General features: G+C 40.6%; 1 pseudogene; it reads left to right on the forward strand.

The window, feature by feature from the left end:
* The first annotated feature begins 21,285 nt into the window (after window positions 1–21,285).
* Window positions 21,286–21,811, forward strand: part of LOC136510577 (F-box protein At5g03100-like) — a 5,862-nt pseudogene continuing 5,336 nt past the window's right edge.

Consider the following 21,811-nt stretch of genomic DNA (forward strand, 5'->3'; position numbering starts at 1 on the left):
TCCTCCTCTCTTCTATCCCGAGAACAGAGACGCGCGTTTGGGCCCTTTCCTCTATTGTTGCGGCTGCTCTTCACTATAAAGCTAGTGCTTGGATTTTGAAGAATGGCTTGATCTTTTTGCTTTAAGGTTAGTAACAAACATCCACTACTTTGATTTTGTTGCTTAATTAGCTTCATTTTGATTGCTACATTGCTTGATTCTCATTCTAGTTCTTTCTCCATTCTAGAGAGCACTTTTCCAATTAGACATTTGTGCAAGGCTCAAATTGTGGTGAATCCATCATCCAAAAGGTTGGTGTCTATGAACACATTTAAATTCCTAGCTAAATATTCTATGGTGGTCAAGATCATCATTGTTAATATGTAATGCTATAATTAGTTCTTAGAAGTAGAGTAGAATAGTTGTTCTTCATTATTGTGCAATAATTGTTTTTTACTACGATTTTCAATTTACAGGGCCGGGATAACCAATTTCAATTTTCCAATAATTAGTGTACAATAATGTTTTCCAAAAATAGTATTTTCGAGCTATAATTGTTGTTCATGAAGCTTGATTTCTTATTAATTCTTTGTAATTAATGTCTCAGTATTTTTTTTGTGCAGAGATGGATTGAGAGTGGATGCATCTATCCCGAATGGACAAGCGGTACATGCATGGCATCAGCCAGTTTGTCACCGATGCCAAAGCCCATGCTGGGAATGGGAACCCTGTCTTCTGCCCATGCAAAGATTATAAGAATCAAAGAAACTTTCGTCAAATTGAGTCTATATGATCGCACTTGATTACCAAGGGTTCATGCCAAACTATACGATATGGACTATGCATGGCGAGGTTGGTGTGAATGTTCTATAGGGAAATGATGATGATGTGGACATGCCTGACATAGCCATCCATGATGCTGACGAGGAACCCAATGTCAACACGGAACCTATGGCCACAATTAATAATGTGTTTAGGAACACGCTAGCTGACGACACCGAGGATAACGATGGCATTTCTTAGCTGCTATGTAATGTAGAGACCAGATGTCTTAGTGAAAGACAGCGAAGAAAGCTAGAGAAAATAAGACAAGATGACAAAACACCATTGTATAGGGATTGTCCAATGAGCAAACTGGAAGCCGACATCATACTGTTAGAGTTCAAATTGACAAACAGATTGAGCGATAAAGGCTTCAATCAGTTGTTAGGTATAATAAAGAAAATGCTCATAGAAAAAAAACGAGTTGCCAGAAAAGACATACTTGGCCAAGCAAATAATCTGTCCTATTGGCCTCGAGGTTGAAAAAAATCCATGCGTGTTCCAATAATTGCATATTGTACCGTGGAGAAAATACAAAGACTTAGACAAGTGCCCCAAGTGTGAAGCTCCATGGTACAAGAAAGGGCCGTCAAATGAGGGTACCAAGACTAGAGGAGGTCCCGTAAAGGTTATTTGGTATTTTCCTATAGCTCCCCAGGTGCATAGGCTGTTTGCATGTGTAAAGTCGACCAAGCTGTTGCACTGGCATGGCGAAGAGCGTAAGAAAGATACAATGATGAGGCACCCCACCGATGGGCATGACTAGAGGACTGTCAATACTATGTTCTATAAGGACATCGGTGGAGAGGTAAGGCACCTTTGGTTTGCTTTGAGCATAGATGGGATGAATCCTTTCGACTAGGTTAGAAGCAATCATAGCACCTGGCCAGTGACGCTCAGTATAAACAACCTTCCACCTTGGGTCTGTATGAAGCGGTCATACATCCAGGTGCCACTACTGATCTAAGGGCCAAGACAACCTAGGAATGACATCGATGTGTTTCTGGAACCAGTGATCGATGAACTAGTGGAGATGTTTGAAAAGGGTGTGTCAGATATTTGGGACGAGTACAAAAAGGAACATGTCACGATCAAGGGAGTACTTATCGCTATAATCACCGACCTGCCAGGTCGAGGTCCGTTTTTTGGAGAGAAGACAAAAGGCTATACTGGATGTGTCGAGTGCTTAGATGACACTGATGCGGTAAATCTGCCAAATAACTCAAAGATAGTTTATATGGGACACCGTAGGTTCCTACCTAAGGATCACCCTTACCGCATGAGCAGAAAAGATTTCAACGGTACTATTGAGAAATGCTTAGCTCTAAAATATCGAGACAGGTCTGCGATAATTTGAGAACTTAACAAACTAGAGGTTGTCCTTGGGAAGGGGGACAATGCAGTGGCAGCGCCTGATGGGAGCGTTTGGAAGAAAACATCGATTTTCAAGAAACTACCTTACTGGCCATTTTTGAGTGTATGCCACTGTCTTGATCCCATGCACATCACTAAAAACGTGTGCGCTAACACTCTTAACACCTTGATGGACATCAGGGGGACTTCGAAGGATTCACTAGCCACACGCCTGGCCATGCAACACTTAGGAATTAGGAAGGAGATGCATCCCGTGGAGCTAGAGAATGGCCAGTTCGAGCTTTCAGTTGCGTCATGGACATTGAAGAAGGAAGAAAAGCGTGCGCTTATTTCTTTCTTCAATGAACTCAAAGTCTCGATGGGCTACTGTGCGAACCCAAAGAGGCTAGTGAACATGAGAGAACTCAAGTTCAACTATGGCCCTATGAAGGCCCATGACTGTCATGTCATTATGATTTAGCTGCTCTCTATTGCCCTGCGTGGTATCCCCCCAAAGGTCCATGCCCCAATCATAAAGCTTTACTCGTTCTTCAACGCGATCTCAAAAAAGGTCATTGATGTGTCCACGCTAGAGTAGCTGCAGCGGGACATAGCCGAAACTCTCGTTAGGCTTGAGATGCATTTCCTGCTGACTTACTTTGATATCTCATTGCATCTGCTCATTCATCTTGTTGACCAAATTAGAGCCCTTGACCCAATGTACCTGCATCAGATGTTCTCTTTCGAAAGATTGATGAAAGTTTTCAGGAGATATGTTAGGAACAGATTTAGGCCAGAAGGGGACATGGTTGAAGGATGGTCAATGGATGAGGCCATTGAGTTCTGCATATATTATCTGGACATCAAAAGGGTTGAAGTTCTAGAATCTCATCACGAGGGAAGACTACGTGGCAAAGGAACGATCGAGGAGAAATCTGTTACAGTAGACAACCCTGTTTCTTTCATATAGGCATAGTTCGTTGTTCTCTAGCAAGCTGAGGGTGTGATGCCATACATTGACAAGCATAGGCAATCGCTGCAAACTGTGTATCTGAGCAGGTCATAGGCTTGGCTGGATAAAAAACATAAGGAGGGATTTGTCAACTGGTTGCAACATCGCTTGCTTGGAATAAAGTTGGGTAATCAACTAGATGCCTTAGCCAAGAGACCTTCGAGTACATATCTTAAGTACCAAGGGTATGAGATCAATGGATTCACATTTTACACAAAAAAGCAAGATGGAAAGAGCACATACCAAAATTGTGGTGTTTGTTTTGATGCTCACGACGAAAACCGCAATATGCAGGCGACATACTATGGTTTCATAGAGGAGATATGGGAGCAAGCCTACGGTCCATTGAAGGTAGCTCTTTTTCGCTGCCAGTGGGTCCGGTTCGAGGAAATCAACACTGATAGCTAAGGGTTCACTACCATTGATTTCACTAAGACCGCATACAGAGACAACCCCTTCATTTTTGCAAGAGATGTTATGCAAGTCTTCTATGCAAGGGACAACAAGATAAAAGGAAGGCTAAAAGTAGTCCTAGAAGGGAAAAGGAAGATTGTCGGTGTCGATGGAGTGACGGACAAAGAAGGCTATAGGGGCTATCAGGAAATGACTCTATTCGGGACGGACGTACCCCTACCTATCCTTCAAGAGGGTGACGAACCTACTGACATACAGCTTGATCGCAATGAGGCCCTCATTATTGATGCACGTAAAGATAGTTAGATTATTATTAACTATGTAATCATTATGCACATAATCGTGAAGGATGTTTGATCCTAATGAAACTCTCATTTCCTCTCTCCTCCTCGTTAATACTCTACCAACTCAGCAAATATGCTGATGTATCATAGCAGTTAATGAGAATGAAAGTTATTTAAAACTACCATTGAGACTGACCTTATTACTATTCAAACACTCGATTAGACACCGAATGTAACATTTCTAAACTTTACTCTCTGAATTTAAACACCAACTAAATATAAATATAAATATATATGTCTAGACTTCCGATAGAAGGACATTGGGGCGACCATTCTCTTCCGAGCTACTACTAGTAGTGAAAGATCCATAGCTCCTCGGTGCCACTGGTCCCCAACCAGTTTGTAGTCCCTGCTCGCAATACTCGAAGGAGCCTAGCCCATAGTCAGCATTGAGCAAAGGTGTAGTAGCTCCATTGCTCCTCCAACCTTCATTGATCATTGATGTATATGCTCCTGGAGATGTGAATGGAAATGCCTGTGGCTTGTGTTTTGACTGTTGAGTGATCCATTTACTTGATGCATGTACTGTTCTAGTCTCCAGATCAGGCTGAGATGAAGAGGAACGCTAAGAAGGCCACGGAGAAAGAAGGTGCATAGAAAAAAATTAATTTAATAATATATAAAATTGAAACAAAAGATTTGGGCCGCTTGGGACTCGAACATGGGTCTCGGGGACTATGTTGCGGAGTCTTAACCATTGAGGCAGTCAGAGGAATTCGAAAAGAAGGGAAAAGTTATACTACTTAACCCCTAACTAGTACACCCCTATCACTGCCAGTTTGAGGAATGGCCCGGCAGTGATGGTTCCTCATCACTGTCAGTTTATTATTAGAACTGACAGTGATGAACAATTTCTCAAAGTCATTTAATAATTTATAAAATTAAAACAAAAAATTTGGGCCGCTTGGGACTCGAACACGGGTCTCGAGGGCTAAGTTGCGGAGTCTTAACCGTTGAGGTAGTCAGAGGAATTCAAAAGGAAGAGAAAAGTTATACTACTTAACCCCTAACTGGTTGTGATGGTGGCGGGGCCCTTCACTGTTGATTTTGGTTTTAAAATTAGCAGTGATAGCTTCTATCATAGTCAGTTGATCGAACCGACATAGAAGGCTGCATTCACTATCGGTTTTGAAACTAAAACCAACAATGATGTGTAGATGCTCCTAACATGCCAACAGTGCTCCCACTGACCACAACAGTTGGAACACTGCTCCCACCTACCCCCAACAACTTTAGTTTAGAAATAAAAATGTACCATGACTGCTAGCCCCTATAAAATGGCCCTTGGCCAGGAGCTAGCCTCTTCATGTATGTTGGTTTCAGCCAGGCATTATCAGCCATGATACAATGTTTTCCTCTCACAACAAACCACAAATATCATTATGCGTCGTAGTCCACCAAAATGGTGCACACAAGAGGTACTAGAAGAATGCTACTGAAGATAGAGCAACGCTGAAGATTGGAGAAGCCATGAGGTTCTATTTAAAAACCGACAGTGATATTAATTGTCACTGTCGGTTCTATTAAAAAACCGACAGTGATATTAACTTTCACTGCCGGTTCTACTTAAAACCTGCAGTGATGTCCATGCCCCCTATATAAAACAAACCGTCGGCCACATACATCGATCCCACCCATCCACGAACTCTCACAGTCTCATTTCTCACGTTTCACTCTCACTTCTCAAGAAATCCACTCTCTCTACGTGATTTGGTCATGGCTCCTGTATTTTTCAATGGTATTGATATGTTGTCTTCTCCAATATTCTATCTATATTCATTGGATCTATATTTGTATTCATGTTTCTTTGCATTCTACATTTATATATATTCTTATTCCTTACATTCGATCTATATTTAATTATGTTGCCACATTTTACTTTGGAAGAATTTTTTGTGCATATTTTTTATGTTCATATTTTTTGACATTTTATCGATCAGGTGATATGAACAACGGACCTCCCCCACCACAAGAACCAGGTTTCCACCCTGGTGATGAGCCATTCGCTCCTAATGTGGCCATTCCATGGTTCCCTGTTCCACCTATTGTATAAAATATTTTCCAACATCTTTTGTTTTCTGATGCTAACAAATAAGTGTAATTAGTTTAATATCATTGTTGCATACATATATGTCGCAGACTATATCCCCAATAGATTGGCTACGAACAGCACTTAGCTGTTTCTTTATCTCGGGCATTGTCTAGAACACAGCATCTAATGCAAGTGGTCGGCTATGGTCGTGTGAACTCAGTTTTTATATCCCTTTGAGGAGTGCAAATCATCGGAACCATATCCACGAGACGGGAAGACAGAGCCTGGATGTGATAAGCGTCTAATTCAGTGCCATGCGCATCTGTTTAGAGGCACTTCGACGTGTTTGCTATGATGTGCCTAATTTCTCGCACTTCAAGGTACTTGCTTTGAATGCTAGTGACATCCCCGTCCCGCAAGCAAGCGAATGGTTTGCAAGCTACAACCATGCGGATGTGGTAAAATGATCACTTATACCTAAGTCGTGGTTATTTGTTGTTTATTATTGTAATAACATTCTCTAATTTTTTTTCTTTTTCTCCACTTGCAGATTGCGCTCCAGGACCTTACCTATGCTGCATGTGGCTTGTGGGCCGTTCTAGACCAAGCTACGGAGCAATTCGGGTATGATTGGGACTTCTGCAATGGTAACCTCGGCCAGCTCACTATAGAAGGACGCCAGTATTGCATAAGGATTACTAACAGGGACAGTGGTTGTTCAGTAGGTTACATCTATGGCCGACCATTCTTTCGGTATTATGAGGCACAAGAGAGTGCACTCATATGGGCATTGGACTTCATCGATACAAGCGGATACATAATCCATGACATTAATTACCATATATGGTTATAGAGGCATGTTAGTGTGCGTGGCCCGATCGAACCCGGCAGTGATTTCGATAGTAATTAATGTTTATTTAGCTAGGTTTTCAAGGTCATAGTTTAATTAGGTTCTAATTTTAATTTGTACGGCTTTGTGTGTTTAATTATTGTCATGCATGTAATTCGTGTAACATTTGTTGGGTAACTAGAAATATACATTCCGATGTCGTATTCGTCTCAAACTTTTTCTTAGGCTTGCACATGCCACGTGTGAAGGAAATACCTAGTTTGAGATTTTCTGGATATGGTTTGCTACTTTTTGAGGTTTAATTAAATTTCCGCACGACGACACCGTTTAATTATAGGTTGAACTGAGTCTACCCACAAAAAGATCCAGAATGGTGCCAAACTTTTACACAGGCTCTAATGTGCCCTAAGGATAAGAATTTTGTGGAGGTCAATGAAAAAATCTATTGGGTTCAAGATGTAATTCACCCTCTTTTATCTCATTCAGCATAGAGAAAAATATATTACTAAAAAATGATTAGAAAAACCTCAGATCTTGTTTGGGGCCTTAATTTGGGTATACATGCTTGCCAAAAAAATTTCAAGCCATTTCGACATAGGTGGAGTATACAATCTTCACAGAGGTACATGAGCCCTTTCATCGAACCATGACTATACACATAGGTTATCAATGTTTCTATGGTTCATACGCATTTCAGTGTCGTATTGGTCTTAAATTTTTCTTAGGCTTGCACGTGCCATGTGTGAAGGAAACACCTAGTTTGGGATTTTCTAGAGATGGTTCGCTACTTTCTAAGGTTTAATTAAATTTCCGCACGATGACCCCGATTTATTAGTTGAACTGAGTCTACCCACAAAAAGATCCGGAATGGTGCCAAACTTTTACACAGGCTCTAATGGGATAAGAATTTTATGGAGGTCGATGAAAAACTTTATTGGGTCCAAGATGTAATTCACCCTCTTTTGTCTCATTCAGCATAGAGAAAAATATATTAATAAAAAATGATCAGAAAAAACTCAGATCTTGTTTGGGGCCTTAATTTGGGTATACATGCTTGCCAAAAAAAATTCAAGCCATTTCGACATAGGCAGAACATACATTCTTTACAGAGGTATATGAGCCCTTTCATCGACCATGACTATACACATAGGTTACCAAGGTTTCTGTGGTTCATACGTATTTCGATGTCGTATTCGTCTCAAACTTTTTCTTAGGCTTGCACGTGCCATGTGTGAAGGAAACACCTAGTTTGGGATTTTCCATAGATGGTTTGCTACTTTCTGAGGTTTAATTGAATTTTCTGGCGACGACACCGTTTAATTATAGGTTGAACTGAGTCTATTCATGAAAAGATCCAAAATAGTGCCAAACTTTTACATAGGCTCTAATGTGCCCTAGAGATAAGAATTTTGTGGAGGTCAATGAAAAAATCTAATGGGTCCAAGATGAAATTCACCCTCTTTTGTTTCATTCAGCACATAGTAAATTATAATAAATAAAAAACTAATCAGAAAAACCTAAGATCTTGTGTGGGGTCTTAACTTGGGTGTACATGCTTGCCAAAAAAATTTCAAGCCATTTTGACATAGGAATATACATGCTTCTATTTATTCAGCATATAAAAGAAATTTTTTAATATATATAAACATCACTATCGGTTTGAAAAAAACCGACAGTGATGAGACAAAACCATTAGTGATACTGGTTATCACTATCGGTTTATTTTAAAAACCGATAGTGATATATAAAAAATTAAAAAAAATGTGCTAGCCCTCGAGTTCGAGATCGGGTCTCGGACTGCAGAGTTCTGAGACTTAACCGCTGCGCTAGTATAGGATGTGTGCTAAGGCTAATTTATTTTTTCTTTTTGACCTTTAGACTACTTAATAAATTATAATATTAAACCAAAAAAATTGGGCCATATGGGATTCGAACACGGGTCTCGGGGGCTAAGTTGTAGAGGTATTCGAAAGAAATGTAAAAGTTATCCTACTTAACCTCTAACTACCACACCCATATCACTGCCGGTTTGAGGATTGACCCGACAATGATATTTTCTCATCACTGTTGGTTTAGACTTACAACCGACAGTGATGAACAATTCTTGGGACTCAAACACAGGTCTCGGGGGCTAAGTTGTGGAGTCTTACCCATTGAGGCAGTCGAAGGAATTCGAAAGGAAGGGAAAAGTTATACTACTTAACCCCTAACTGGTACACCCCCATCACTACCGGTTTGAGGAATGGCCCAATAGTGATGGTTCCTCATCACTGTCGATTTATTAGTAGAACCGGCAGTGATGAACCTCATTGGTATATAGCAAGGTGCAGGTTGAAATCTTCCAAATTCATTTCAACCCCACGTCAACCCCTCCCCCGTGCCGCCGGAGCACCACCCCGTGTCGACTGGCACCACCGTTCCCCGCGCACCCATCTACCACGCCCTGCACCGCCGTTCCCAGCCCCGCACTCCTCTTCTTTGATGCCGACGCTTGTGCACCGCCCCACGCCGGAGCACCGCCCCATGCCGTCCACTGCCCCACACTAGAGCACCGCGCTGTCCGTGTCCTCATTCTTTGTCCACGACGCTGGCCGTGCCCCTCCTCCTCCAAGCCTACACTCCCATCGCCGAGGCCTTTAGGAGCGCGTGGACAGCTGCTTTTTGACCCCCCATGGTGAGTGCGTGGCTCACTTCGTCTTTGTGTTTGATGAAATGCCCCACCGTCTTTGTGAGGCCTCTCAATGATTGCTCAAGCTTGAGTTGAATTTGTTAATGAAAATGGTTATACTGAGCACATGTCCATTGTTGAAATATGTTTGTTATATAAATCCGAGCACATGTCCATGCCAATGATGATTGATTATATTCTGAGGATTTCTCTATACCAAGCACATGTCTATGCTTATGATGGTTGTTTTTAATCTGAGCATTGATCCATTGCCAATGGAGACTTCTTACTTCTTAGCACTGTCCATTTTCTATTATGTCAGTGCCGATGATAACTATATTTAATCTGAGTGTTTTCTCTCCTCTATGATGGCATTTAGAGTAAGGTTATGATGACTTAATATATTAATTGGACCGAGGCTATGGTCATGTGTTGTTATCTTTTTTGTTATTTTTAAGCTTCCTTTTATAAATTATTTTGTTCACAAATCTCATTCCTAGAGCTGATTATGAGTCACTTCAAGTTTCAAGCTTGTGCAAAAGCCAAGGAGTGTCATTTCATGCTTTTAATCAGTCCTTTCTTGTCCTCCTATGCCATTGCCATGCTACCGATCAAGTCGCTAGATATGCTGGAAAATCATGATTCGCTGTTGATCTGTAGCAAGCAATCTACCTAGATTAGTCTGTAGATATTTTTCTTTCTCAAGGAAAAAATGTTCCTTGTTACCCATCATATATGAGCATTTCTTTTTTTGTTTTTAAGATAAAGGAAGAGATTTCTAGCCCAAGTATATATACTTAATTTTAATTGCACACACAAACTGAAAACAAGTGCTGTGTGCACAAAACCTTTTGTTCTCATGCATGCATGGTTATCAACAGTTGGCACATCTAATTAACTTTCTTAATTCTTTTTAAGAAAGCAAACAATTGTTATCTAACTTGATTTCTTTTGAGAAAAATAGGAAAGAAAAGGCAAACACCTGGTATCTAACTCTACATAACAAATGGCACGCATCAGAAATATGCTGAAGTAATTTTGCTTAGTTTCTTAGAAGGTAGAGCGATGGAACCTTTAATTTTACTATATACAGCTTCATACTATATCATCATATGCTAAATTGCCAACTAATTAATGTGTGTGATGCCTGGTTGTTATTTTCTTTTTCACAGTAGCAACACATGGCTAAGATACAAGCAACTCATTGCAGATTACCACCCATAACTGTTTTTTAGGGCGTACCTATAAAATGAACCTTGCTACTACACAAACAAACATTCAAATTTCATCCAAGTAAAAATTGTAAAACTTAGCCCAAGTGTTGCTAATTTCTACCCGCTAGTGAGGTACATGTATTTTTCTGGAACTTTGATCTGTTTCTCTTTTCATTTTTTTCTTGGACACATGCTTATCTTTTCAAATTCAAATTTTAATTTGAAAACATAAGACTGCAAAAGACCTAGAATTCTTGTTCCACACGGCCACACTGGCATCAAGGAATCTCAGTCCCCAATCTTTTTTATAAGGAAATGAATGCATAAAATATGATCAAATGTGACCTGCAAGATTCAATTTTTTGGTAGATTATATAGGTCACACAAACTTGTTTGTGAACTCTCGTCCTTTCTTTCTTTGTTGTGTGGAATTTTGGAAAAGAACTCCCTGAGGGGGACTGGGGGTAGAGCATAAAATCCTCCTAGCGAACGAGCCTTCCCTATCATTCCTTTTCCTTCATGGCAAATGACACTTTTGGTAGATAAGAACAAGGCGTGATCGATCGTTCAATGTGACACGGATTCACCGGACCTGTTGGTGTTTACATAAAGAAAAAACAAGGACCGCCGCATTGCGACAGTTGCTTGGAATAATATGCTCTAAAAAAATAAACACCCGTTAAATGATTGGATGGATTCATAGAAGATAGCCCTTTCCTGTGATGTCAGTGTCGATGATAACTATATTTAATATGAGTGTTTTCTCTCATCTATGATGACACTTAGACTAAGGTTATGATGACTTAATATATTAATTGGACTAAGACTATGGTCATGTGCAATGATGATATAATCATAAGTTGTAGTAACTATTACTAAGGCACATGAATAGCTATTTTTCAAACACTCCTATCTATGCAATTGTTGTGTATTATTCATAAATATATTAAATTTTATAAGAATACATTATGTTAGAATGACAACCTAATTTACTTAAATGTATAGGCAACCATGGCATGGTATGTAGTGCATGTTGGTCACATGCCTAGGATTTATCGAACCTGGGAAGATTGCTATGCTCAAGTCAATCGCTACCCTAGTAATTTGCACAAAAAATACAACATAGAAGCTGAAGCTTTGAGGGCCTACTATAGTCATCCGACCTACCTTGCAATCCATGGGCAACCGGCCTACTATGGTCCAATGAATACAAACCATGGCCATCCGCTGGCACTAGAGATTGAAGAGAAGCCATCCGCCAGAGATGTGAAGATTAGGAGAATTGCTCCTTGGTCTTGAAAAGATGTCATGCTTTTATTTATGGCTATGGTCATTGCTTTTCTTATTTGGAAGTTGATGTAGGCTTAGATTCATAGAACCATAGGTGGACTTTGTTGTATGTGGTCAATCAAACAATGAATTTGTTCTAGTTGAACATATGCTATTATTTGACTTTATTGTACGTGGACTTATTATTAGACTTTGCATTAAACATATTATATATATAATATGAACATATGCTATTAGTAGTTGTCCAAAGCTAAAACTAACCATGATCGTGTCACAGCCATGACTCATCATCGCCTATTATCCCATCATCGAAGAACAGATCGACAACAAGAAGCGGCTGATATCGCTGGGATAGGAGAGCCGTATGATCCGACAAATGGTTACGGTGTAAATCAGGATGATGAGAACAAGCAGCCATGGACCCCGCCCGGCCTGCTCTATCTGGGTCAAAATGACCAAGATGGCCAGGTAACTTTGGTATCATGTGACTATATAGCCACACATGCTAATCAATTGAGAGGGTCATAGCTTACTTGGTGTCTCTAGCAGGAGCCTCTGCCGGCCAAGGAGGCAGAGGGTTTGGGTAGCAGGAAGGCCAGATCAAAGCGAGGCATGTCAAAGATTCCTATTGGTAGGAATGCACACTGGCACATCACTAAGTTCGATGAATTCGGGAATCCACTCTCATTGCCTATAGCTTTGACCAAATATAAGACTATCCTCAGGTTACTTGTAAGGGACTTCATCCTGATTAGGTATAGGAAGTGGATTGGGAAAGATGATGACCTGTGGAGAGTTTCCAAAAGTAAGAAGAATTACATATGGGATATCAAGATCCTAGAGTATTTCACTTTTCCAATGGAGCATGACAAGGAGTTAGTCAAGAAAAAAGCAAAAGAAACCATGGGGACATGCTTCAAGAATTCAAGGGGACATTGTACAAGAATTTTGTCCTCTAAAATAAAGAGCCAGATTTTGATGGTGGACAATTTAGCAAGGAAAAGGACTTCTGGCAGGATTTCAAGGAATACAGGTTATCCGAGGAGTACTTAGAACTAAGCAGGAAGAATAAGAACTCACAGAAAGCGATGAATCCTCATCATCTCGGCTCTCGTGGCTATGCCAAAAAATGCTAGAATTTGAAGCAGAATTTGATAAGGTGGATCGCCTTGCTGAGGAAGGCGTTAAGGTTGAGACCGCTGATTGGGAGGCAAGATTAGTAATATACTGTATGGGGAGGAATGTACGCCACGCAGAGGATGGGAGCTTTAGCTCCACAAATCAACCCATGAGCGAACTTATCCAAAGGATCTCCCAGGTAACTGAGGAGGTGAGGCAAGGGACTCACACTTCTAATAGGGAGAAAGACGTGCTCACCCAAGCACTCAGAACCAAGGAGCACCCTGGTCGCACTAGAGGAACCGGTGTTGTTCCTTAGAAACTAGCATTCCCCCAAGAATCTAACACTTACCAGAGCCGCTCGAGGGGTAGAGCGGATCAGGAGGCAGAGTATTTGAGGCGACTAAAAGAGATGGAAGAAAGAATGGATGCATGGATTGAGGTGACTGTTGAAGCACGAGTCCAAGGGGTCAGAAGTACCACAAAACCCTACTCCTACTACCTTTAGCCCACAGTTTAGGGGTTCCAGCAGCTGTGGATCAACCCCACTCGATGAAGAAGATGCGAATGTGCCTCATCTGGTGGACGACATCACTGAACCCATCAATGTCAAGTTGTACATCCATCAAGAATGGACAAAGGACAAGGTGGCGCTCGGCCAAGCCTGGACTACGGGAGACGAGACCATTAATGGCTGCCCAATTCCATATGGGTACGCTCGCATCACCACTGATAGAATACTTGATAAGAAGTATACCAAGATGCACATTGAGTACCCCATACTTAAGTGGCCTGGCCCAAGCACTTCATTAAGCTTGACCACCAATTGTCCTCTGATGATGAGGACGACTGCGAGTCTTCGCCCTCCCACGATGATCACTCACCATCTCCCAATAGAGATCACTCCCCTCCTCATCCCTTGCAATCACCCCGAGAAGACAGAGGTCTCCTTCTATCCTCCTCGTCTGACTCCATCTTCATCAGCCCTGAGAAAAGAGAAGACTCCTCCTCCTCCATCTTCATCAGCCCCAGGAAAACAGAATTCTCATCGTCATCCTCCTCCTCCACCTCAGCCCAAAACAAGATCAAAGGCATCCTAGTATTTGTCCACAGCTAATGCTCCCAAAGTGGACCAACAAAAAAGAAAAAGGTCATTCAGTGGCAGCGTTACAAATTTGATGAAGGAAAAATTTACAGCACACATCTCGAAGGAAGATTGTATTAGTTTCTTCAATCTCTGTGCCTCATTGCCTCCATTTTTGTTGAAGTCTGAATTCGAAAGACAAACACAGAATTAGTGCGCTACAACAAGAGCCAAAGAAGTACACAATGAAGATTTAAGGAAGATATAGAAATTCATCAAAGACAACCCTAAATTAACCATGGAAGAGGCCACGAACATCTATTAACGAGAACACCGACAATGAAGTATGAAAGGGGCAATCTTTTGGTTCCCGATCACGAGTATAAAAATTTGATAACATATATGCGCCAATTGCATGAATATTACATGGCTCAAGCAACAGAGACGGAGGACTTTGGTTTTGAGGTTATTATCCGTTTGACACATGTTTTTCATTATCCTGAAGAAGAGAAGTTCGATGTCGAGTGGTAATACTTGTTCAAGCTATACCAGAAACACTCTCTCGATACACAAATGTTGACGTTGTGGACAATGTAAGTACCCTACACGCACGATATTACAATTAACTACTCTCTCGGGACACAAATTGTTAACTTTCGAGAACTTCCCATAATTTTATATAGGTGTATAGCAAAATTTTGCATACTAAAAAGCAAATGGGATAACATAGGCTTCTTGGACTCCTTGCGAGTCAATGAGAAGACATGTTTAGGCCTCCATGGATGTGACGTGGAAGACCTGAAAGTGAGATTGATTGCTATTTTTTATGAATTCAAGATGAAGAACAAAACCCACATTCTTCTAGCCTACAACTACGAATATGTGTTCTCGACTTTTAATTTTATGCTTCTTTTTTTTGTTAAGATTATTCGATAATTAGGATTTTGTGATTGCAGCAACCATTTCGTCTGCATTTGTGTCAACCTTGCTAAAAATCTGATCGAGGTGTGGGACTCGAAGAAAAAACCATTTTATCATCTAGATGCACCAGTGGCAGTGCTGAATTAGTAAGCGATCCTAATAACATATTATTTTGTAATCACATATAGCGCTTTCTAATGTTTCTCCTTTTAATATTGCACAGTTTTCTGAAGAAGACATATCAGTGGGACGCAGGTCCCATTCAAGGTTGTCAAAATGGAGAGGACGTACCTAAAACAGCCGGCGGGAAACAATGAATGCGAGTTTTATGTAATGTGGGCAATGCTTCGCTACATCGGCGGGAAATCGGAAGAAGCAGATAAGTTGGTGTGTAATCCCCATTTCATTTATATCTGTTAATAATTCAATAAAATGATTTACTGATTCCTCTTTGGATATCATCTTTTTTGAATAACAGCGCAAGAAATATAACCACGAAAGGCTGTTAGACATGGAGATCGTCGCACTGCAATCGAAGCTGGTAAAATTCATTTTAGCCGAGGTATTGGAAAAAGATAGAGTATTTTCCATCGCACAATCCGTGAAGTTCAAGGACCAGAATGGCCTAGAGCGGCTCGCTAGATTATTGTAAGAAGTCTGAGAAGCATTGCACAATCCGTGGAGTCGGAGAACAAATTTTTTTATTTTAAGGGATCGAGATCTTGATAAGAACATATAACCGTAACATTTGTAATGTTTAATATTGATGGACCTGTCGTCTATATAGCGTATATAAAGCGAACCCGATTCCACGAAAAAAATATAAATTAAAATAAATTATAAAACAATAAAATGTGAAGGGACATCACTGCCGGTTAGCAGCAAACCGGCAGTGTTGTCGTAACCATCACTGTCGGTTAGCAACAAACCGACCGTGTTGTTATAACTATCACTACCAGTTAGCAATAAACCATCAGTGATGGTCATGATGGCACTATCGGCTTGGGCACCAAACCGGTAGCATTAGATTAGCTATCACTGCCGGTTCTTGTCTCAACCATAGTGATTCTTACGATAACACTGCCGGTTGAATCATAAACCGACAGTGATGTTTGCAGTTACACTGCCGGGTGGTCTCATGAACCGGCAGTGTTGGTGGACCTGAATTCTGTAGGTTTTAGTAAAGAACCGGCAGTGAAATTGAAGAATACTACTGGTTTGTAGGAACCGACAGTGATAGCTAACCCTCATCACTGCCGATATGGTTGTGCCGGTTCAAAATCCGACACTGATGGGGTGTTTTGAACTGGCAGTATTATCGTGATCTGGGGTAGTGGTAGCTAGATATATGAGCGATGAGGGTACCCCTGGCCCATATATCTGACACCGGTGGTCCTCGAAGATCCACTACTACCGAGCTTGCCAGCCGTCCTTTGAGATCCTTTGCTCTGAAGCCCTCTCGTCCTCCCCACCATCGTTGAGAGCAAGAGCTGCGCTACGCATAGAGAGGAAGTGAGGAAGAGAGAGATGCTTAGCAGGGAGGAAGTGAGATTGAGGGAGAGAGAATCTGAGCAAGGGAGATACAGAGGTCGCTGCTCCTACCTCGAGCACTGTGGTGCCACCCGATCCTCTGTGCCGCACCGCTGGGGTGGGGGGGGGGGAGCAAGGCAATGCCACCTGGAGGTGACCTCCCTGGCTAGCCCGCGCTCTCCTTTGCTGCGCCGCTTGCTTGATTTGCCATGTAGTTCCCAATACGCTAAGCCACCAGGGTGGGGAAAGGAAGGTTGTGTCGCCCAGAGGCGACCTCCCTGGCCTGCTTGTCCATAGGCATGGATCCGAGAGAGGGAACGACATGGATCTTTAGGGAGGAAGAGAGATATGCGACACAGAGAGAAAAGGAGGAGAGAGGGGTGTCAGTGGCTAGTTGTGTGGGGTGGGGCGTTTCAGTGGGAGGCTTTAGAGGGTTAGGCCTTGATTGGATGTTGTAGTATTAAGAAACCATAGTATTAAGAAACTGTAGTTTTAGAATCATTGATATGCAAAACCGTGGTTTAGAAAAAAAAAGGTCTAGAGTGGAGTTTCTAAAACTCCAAAAAGACTAAAGTTTCAGCAATACCATGGTCTGTTACCATGGTCTGTGTATGATAAGTAATGAATTCCCGAGTTTCAAAAATTAACCATAAAGTTTGTTGCACCCAAACATTTCATGACACTTTAAAACCAAAGTATTTCACAAAACCATAATATTTTTCTAAAACTCCAAAAATACTTTGTATCCAAACAGAGCCTTATTGTTGGGCCAGCAACCATATTTCCAAAGACAGGGTTGTCTCCAAAAATAGGACGACCACCTCTAATAGTCATTGGGTATTAATCTCACTTTTAGCTCATCTCTATTATCAGGCGTCTGTTTCACAAGTGATTTTGGCAGTATGGATCCTTAGATTATATATTGTGGTGGATTATTGTTGGGTTAAAGTGACAAATACCCCAAATACATGTCTAAAAAGCAGGTCTCATGTGGATTGCAGGACTGTAATATGTTGTTTTGATTATAATAATCCACCCTATAATCTAGACACTGTTTAGATCACAACTACATTATTACGATCATAATAGATTCAAACGAACTGTTAGGTGGCTAGTCCAGCAGCCTCTACTCTTCCGTCTCTATATAAATCAACGATTTGTAAACGCGATTATATAGCTACCTCTACAAATCAGATTTATATAGGTGTATAATTTTTTTTTAAACCTGAGGTGACCCCACCAGGCAGTCGTTGCAAGTCATGCATGCTTCACACCTACGGCCTCACATGTATCTCCTCTAACAACTTCACCCATAAATTACTTGTGTCCATATGAGATATTCTTTCTCCCCGTATTATCTTTATAAGATTTTAAAATGAGTAATTGGGACTCTAAACGAATTGAAAATATTTTCAACTGCAAAGTTGTAGATATCATCGAGATCTACAACTTTGATTTTAGTCATTGCTCTATCCAAGGTCATTTTAAAATTTTGAATTTAAAATATGAGAAATCCAAATGTAATTTTCCTTAGATGATTTCAAATAAAAAGTTGTCAACTACAAAATTGTATAACTTTTTAAGATCTATAACTTTAGTTTTTTCATTTATCCATCCGAGGTTGTTTCAAAAATCTGAATTTCAAATGTAATTTTCCTTGGATAGATAGTTTCAAATAAAAAAGTAGTCGACTATAAAGTTGTATAATTTTTTTAAGATCTACAACTTTGATTTTATCCATTTATCCATCCAAGGTCATTTGAAAATTTTGAATTTCAAATACAAGAAATCCAAACGTAATTTTTCTGAGATAGATGATTTCAAATGAAAAAGTTATCAACTACAAAGTTGTATAACTTTCAAGATCTACAACTTTGGTTTTAATCGTTTCTCCATCTAAGGTCCTTTGAAAAATTTAAATTTTACCGTGTTGCGCCTATTTTTAGAGACGGCTCTAGCAGCCACCTCTACAAATCAATTTGCAGAGGCGGTTGAAAGTAATTACCTCTAAAGATTGGGTCATTTGTAGAAGCGGCTAAAAAATGCAGTCATCCTTATAAATATATTTATAGAAACAGCTCAATTCAGAACGATTCGTAGAGGAGGCTCTTGAGTCGCTTTTTAAAAAACCTGCCATTGCTGAAAATCATTTCTTTAGAGGTGGAGCATAAGACCAAGGACAAGGACGGCAAAATAAACTTATTAAATGGAGTAAGATTCCTTTTAATAATTGGCAAATGTTCGGGTTGCGGCTAGCTTTATATGGGTTTAATCTGGGTTACTAGCTTGTTCTACAATCCGGGAGTAATACTCACTCTTAGCATCGCACAACCGGCACAACCGGTTTATAGCTAGTGCAAACCAGTAGTGAAACACCCTGAGTATCACTATCGACCGGTAATATAAACTAGCAGTGGTAGTACGTATATCGTCACTGTCAGTTTTCCGTTATTGTCATAATTATTTTCCAATTCGACTTGAAAAACATTCGTGCCAAGACTCGATCGATGGTCATATATTATTGGAGTTGGAGAGTTAGGCTAGTTTCAGAGAATGTTTTATGTCCCTAGTTCCAGTTATTGGAAATCCTATGAAAATCATTTCATCCCATTAAAATTTCATCATCGTATCTTCATTTATAATAGGCCATGTCAGTTTTATTTAATACTCGTGAAACTTTTATGGAAACTGGCCTTATGCGTATATGTATATACTCCCTCCCCTTTTCAAATAAATGACGCATGTTAGTTACGCGTGTGCAGTAAAACTTTCTTAATTATGACGTTGCTCGTTAATATAGTCTCTATCTAGAACGAACATTAAGGCCTTGTTTGGATGCAAAGTATATTTGAAATATTGGAGAAATACTATGGTTTTACAAAAGCTATCAGGTGTTTTTGGATATAACAAATCTTGTAGTCTCTGAAACCAAGGTTTTATCAAAACTATAGTCTTTTTGGAGTTTTAGATACTCTACTCACGACCTTTTGTTTTTGAAACCATAGTTTCATGTCTCTTTGGCTTATAAAACCATAATTTTGTGACACTGTAGTTTTCAAAAACTGTATCATCCAAACAGGCTCTAAGGCTTGTAATATGGGAAATATATTGGTGATGGGTTTTGTCAAACTTTTTACTGTTAGATAGTCAAAACATATGTGTGTAGTACACAAAAGAATATATATCACTAGATTCTTCTAGATTTCATATTTATATGTTAGTAATAAGATTATGATCTTGTATAAATTGACAATATATTGCAAGATAAAATATATAATAGTATAACTTGAGAGACTATATATCGTAATTCTAATACGTCTATTATAATAAAGAAAAATGGAGGGGGCATATGTCGTCAGAGCTACGGATGCATGCTACACAGATAATCGGTAGATATGTGTGACGTACTACCTCTGTATGCCCCGTATCGCGCTGGGATGCTGTCAAGACCGACCGACCAGCTGCCTGCTTGTGCGTCTATTTAAACGCTGTCGTGTCCCCTCCCTGCATGTGCTTAGGGCATGTTCAACCCACAGACAGCCTCCTGTCCGTAAGCTCTAGGAATTTGAACACAAACAGCTAAAAAGATAGGTCTACAATGGGCTATCTGTTTCGCTGTCTGCAAGCTATTTAATACTTTTAATGTTGCTAAGATAAATCATGAATAGCATTTTGTATACTATTTTATTGCTATTTGATAGAAAACAGATCAAGCATAATAAGATGAGCATCATTACAATATTTTGAACATCACTACAATGTTTTTTTTAAAACAACAAATATAAGTCATATATTATATATGATCGCAATATTTTTGTCTAATTTTCTTTGTTTCATAGCGCTGCCAGATATGCCCGATTAAATCCAAGGAAACTCTAACCAATTTCTTCTCAGCTTCCACTGTCACAGAAGTTTGGGTCTCGTCCTCAAACAAACTGAGATGACATAGGCAAACTCTTTGAACCTCTGAATGTTACTCTCTAAATACAGTGCAGCAGCGGATCAATATAATCACTAGCATTTCCCGGACCTCACCCACACAACGTCCCCAAGCACGAAATCCTCCGGCCAGTAGAAATCCTCTTTCTTCTTGCTGCCCTGTGTCGGAGATCTCACGGCACCACTTACGCTGAGCCGCACCTGGTTAATGGGTATGGGTAGCAGCAGGTCCGGCGGCGAGAAACTCCACGCCCATGCCGGCGTTGACGCCAGACCCAGAATCGTTGCTCTTTGCGGTTTCCGCTGGACGAGATCCGATCCCGCGGGTTCTCGGGCACCCATGGAGGAAGCTGCTACCACACCCTCGCCGTCGCCGCTGCGCCCTTGCTCTTCCTAGCCATCGCCACCGCACTCGACTTGCCAGGGAGAAGAGATGCAGACGGAGATGGATTTTGGCGCCATAGAACAGCCATCCGCATGGGCTGCAGCTAGATCCCGCGCGCGCGTAGCCTGGAGATGACGCCCATACAACGCAGCTCCTCGTCGTCGCGTTCGCCTTGGAGCACGAGCCCACCCCGTCGTCTCGTCAGACGACGGCCTCGGCCTGTCTATTGCCTACGACGGTGCTTTCTGCAAATCTTGCCTCACAGAGACGGCTCCTACAGACGTGTTGTACCGCCCTTATGCATTGCGCAAGTGACCGGCCGGGCAACCATGGCGGGCAAGCAGAAGCAGGGTGCTGGTCGGCATCAGGTTTTGCATTGTTTTAATTTCTCGCTTCATACATGCAACTAACGTACTCTCTCCGCTCCAATCCGGAAAATATATGTCAAGTTTGACTAACTTTATATAAAGAATTATTAATATTTATCGTGCTAAATAGGTACCGTTAGATTCATCAGAAGTTTGACTAACTTTATATAAAGAATTATTAATATTTATCATACTAAATAGGTACCATTAGATTCATCAGAAATAAAACGTTTGTTTATAATATACTTATATGACATCATAAATATTAATATATTTGATTTAAAGTTTAGGCACTTTAGGGCCCTTTGATTGCAGGAAAAACAAAGAAAAAGTGTAGGATTTTCATTCCTATAGAGTTACTGTAGCATTGTTTGGTTCAAAGGAGTTGCCCATAGGAAAGGCTAAACTTTCCTTTGCCTTTGATTTCACTGGAAAACCATAGGGGAAAAAACATTCACTCTAACCTCATTGATTCTTGTTGCTGTTT

The sequence above is a fragment of the Miscanthus floridulus genome, chromosome 16 (genome assembly GCF_019320115.1).
Source record: "Miscanthus floridulus cultivar M001 chromosome 16, ASM1932011v1, whole genome shotgun sequence".
Lineage (NCBI taxonomy): Eukaryota > Viridiplantae > Streptophyta > Magnoliopsida > Poales > Poaceae > Miscanthus > Miscanthus floridulus.